Here is a 3,317-nt window from a genome sequence, read left to right on the forward strand (position 1 = left end):
TTTCTTTATTTTTATTAATTAAAAGACACTTCATGTCTCAAAGTAACGATGGACTGTAATTTCTCGTTACTTAATTGAGTGGTTCTTGACATAACATGGATTACTACAGTTGTGGAATAGGGCTATTTACTGTATCGTTATTATTTACTATTTACTGTTTGATCTCAACACATTACTAAGGCAAGAAATTCCACAAATTAAATTTTGACGAGGCACCTCATTATCTCATCTCATTATCTCTAGCCACTTTATCCTTCTACAGGGTCGCAGGCAAGCTGGAGCCTATCCCAGTTGACTACAGGCGAAAGGCAGGGTACACCCTGGACAAGTCACCAGGTCATCACAGGGCTGACACATAGACAACCATTCACACTCACGGACAATTTAAGTTAGCCTAACCTGCATGTCTTTGGACTGTGGGGGAAACCAGAGCAAACCCACGCGGACAACATGCAAACTCTGCACAGAAAGGCCCTTCGCCGGCCACGGGGCTCAAACCCGGACCTTCTTGCTGTGAGGCGACAGCGCTAACCACTACACCACCGTGCCACCCTGACGAGGCACCTGTTAAGTGAAAAGCATTCCCGGTGACTACCTCATGAAGCTGGTTAATGCCAATAGTCTGCAAAGTGTCATCAGAGTAAACATTGGATACTTTGAAGAATCTAAAATATGAAACTTTTTTTTTACATTTTTTGTTTCTCACATAAATCCATATATGTTCCATATGTTATTTCATAGTTTTGATGTCTTCAGTATTGTTCTACAATGTAGAAAGTAGTCAAAATACAGAAAATCCTATGAATGAGTAGGTGTGTTCAAACTTTTGACTGGTACTGTAAATTGTGCATAGAAAACAATTATTCTGTCTGATCACCTTTAAACTATGATGAAACGTTTCTAGTCTGATGAGAGTGCTCTCTTCCAGGATGACGATTTTTCTATCCATAAGACATGAGGGCTCAATGAATGGCTTGATGCGTGTGAAAATATAAATTAGATGCTGTGACCTTCACAGTCACCAGATCTTAACCCACTTGAACAGCTATGGGAGATTTTGGACCACTGTGTTAGACAGCATTCTCCATCACCACTATCACTGAAACACCAGTTGAGGGAATATGTTTTTGTAAGAATCTTTTGTTCATCCCTCAAACGCAGTTCCAGAGATTTGTAAAATATATGACATGATGCATTGAAACTGTTCTGGTGGTGTACTAAGGCACAAATATTTAAATTAATTGCATATATTTTTATATACACTTTCAGTAGTTGAATAAAGATAGCCAGAATGCACACGTACACACTACACATACAGTATGCATGAATGCAAGCAAATACAAGTGGCCTCACAACAAACACCGGAAGGCTTACATTCACACAGGATTTGACACTTGCATACTTACCCAGAATCTATTCCTTACACATGAATATGTCCAGACAAACTTGTGATCACTAGTAAGTCATTTCGGTCTGCAATATAATTTAACTCAATTTGACTGCTGTGTTAGAATGCACCGAATATGTTCTTCTCAAAATCCATTCACTCCATTTGTAAATTTAGCCAATATTATTTTGATACAGTTCTAAGTTCAGCTCACCCCTTGCCTGGTTTTGGTTGCTTTTACAACAAAAAAGTTCCAATGTAGCAAACACTTAATTTATCTGAGGATTCATGATGAGTGTGTAGGGATAGATGTCTTCATTCAGCATCACAGATGTAAGCCTGGAGCGTCAAAGAAGCGTCACATCCTTATAGAGATTTGTGTTTTCCTGTTCTAACACACAGTTCCGCATATTAAGGTCTTGGCAATTAGTTAATGAGTTTGATGCCACTGCAATGCAGGCAAAGGATCAGCCCATCTAGACAGAGTAGCTTATTTCCTATATATTAAACTGAATTGAGCACTTAGCTTTTTTATATCTAAATGTGCTGAATTGTTTCATGACACTGTATCAGTAGCAGCCTCTGCAGGATGGAATGTAAGGCCCTGTGCCACTTCGATTGATCATGCTGTAACTATCAACTATGAAAGAATTTAGTTAAAGAGGCTTTAAATACTTGTCTAATTACCTGATTGTCATTCACAACAATAATGGCTCTATTTTTATCCAATGAAAGCATCAGGATTTGTGTATTTTACATCAAGTCAACACTTACTGGTCAAACTTATTAATTACTGCTGACTGTGAAGGAGCATTTGCTACATTCCACAGTAAAAACATCATGGCATGGACAAATATAATATTGTCTGTATTAATATTGTCTATACTACTAGCTAACGTGGGGAAAGTGTGATGTTTTATATCCCTGCATGGTTAACGATGAGTGTTTGTGGAACTTTGTTACTTGTGTAATTAGAATGGCAAATGTTCCTGTTTTGGCACTCTGAGTTGTAAGTCAAATGCTTTAATTTACAAGTGCACAGTAATGGAATGACTGCTCTCCGGGCGCTCTAGTGTGGCTGCCCACTGGTCTTAAAAATGGGCTCTGTGGCGCAATGGATAACGTGTTGGACTTCTAGAGCGTGTTGGACTCATCAGAGAAGCCATTCAAAGGTTGTGGGTTCAAGTCCTACCAGAGTCATTTCCTTTGGGTGGCATGGTGGTGTAGTGGTTAGCACAGTTGCCTCACAGCAAGAAGGTTCCGGGTTCGAACTCAGCAGCCGGCGAGGGCCTTTCTGTGTGGAGTTTGCATGTTCACCCTGTGTCTGCGTGGGTTTCCTCTGGGTGCTCTGGTTTCCCCCACAGTCCAAAGACATGCAGTTAGGTTAACGTGGGATGGCCTTGGGCTGAAGTGCCCTTGAGCAAGGTACCTAACCTCTGACTGCTCCCCGGATGCTCTAGTGTGGCTGCCCACTGCTTCAGATGGGTTAAATGCAGAGGATGAATTTCACTGTGCTTGAAGTGTGCATGGGATAAATAAAGGCTTCTTCTTAATTTCAGTTTTTCAGCTAATTCCATTATTATCTCGAAGATAACTCTAAAATAAATCTCTAAATTTGTCTACGATAGTACTGGACTTTTCAAACATGAATAACATGTATGAATGGATATAAATTACATGCATAATTGATATATATAAATTTTACACATATTGATATGTTAAGAATAACATATCAATATGTAGAGTTTATGAAATGAAGTCTGGATATGTGGTCACTACCAGTAGCAATGACAGGTTATGGAGTTCTAACCCATACTACAACACATCTGATACACTCTGCACAATACATTTTTGGTACCTCTCTCTCTCTCTCTCTCTCTCTCTCTGTGAGGCTTTAGAATTTTTTTAAAACGTGTGTGTGTGTGTGTGT

The 3,317-nt window shown here is 39.5% G+C and overlaps 1 non-coding gene across 1 annotated transcript; it reads left to right on the top strand.

Annotated features, from left to right (window-relative positions):
- Positions 1-2,487: 2,487 nt before the first annotated feature.
- trnar-ucu (transfer RNA arginine (anticodon UCU)) lies at positions 2,488-2,587 on the top strand. The gene is made up of 2 exons: positions 2,488-2,524; positions 2,552-2,587. It is a non-coding gene; the product is annotated as a tRNA-Arg (tRNA).
- The last annotated feature ends 730 nt before the right edge of the window (positions 2,588-3,317 follow it).

The sequence above is a fragment of the Neoarius graeffei genome, chromosome 14 (assembly GCF_027579695.1).
Source record: "Neoarius graeffei isolate fNeoGra1 chromosome 14, fNeoGra1.pri, whole genome shotgun sequence".
Taxonomy (NCBI): Eukaryota; Metazoa; Chordata; class Actinopteri; order Siluriformes; family Ariidae; genus Neoarius; species Neoarius graeffei.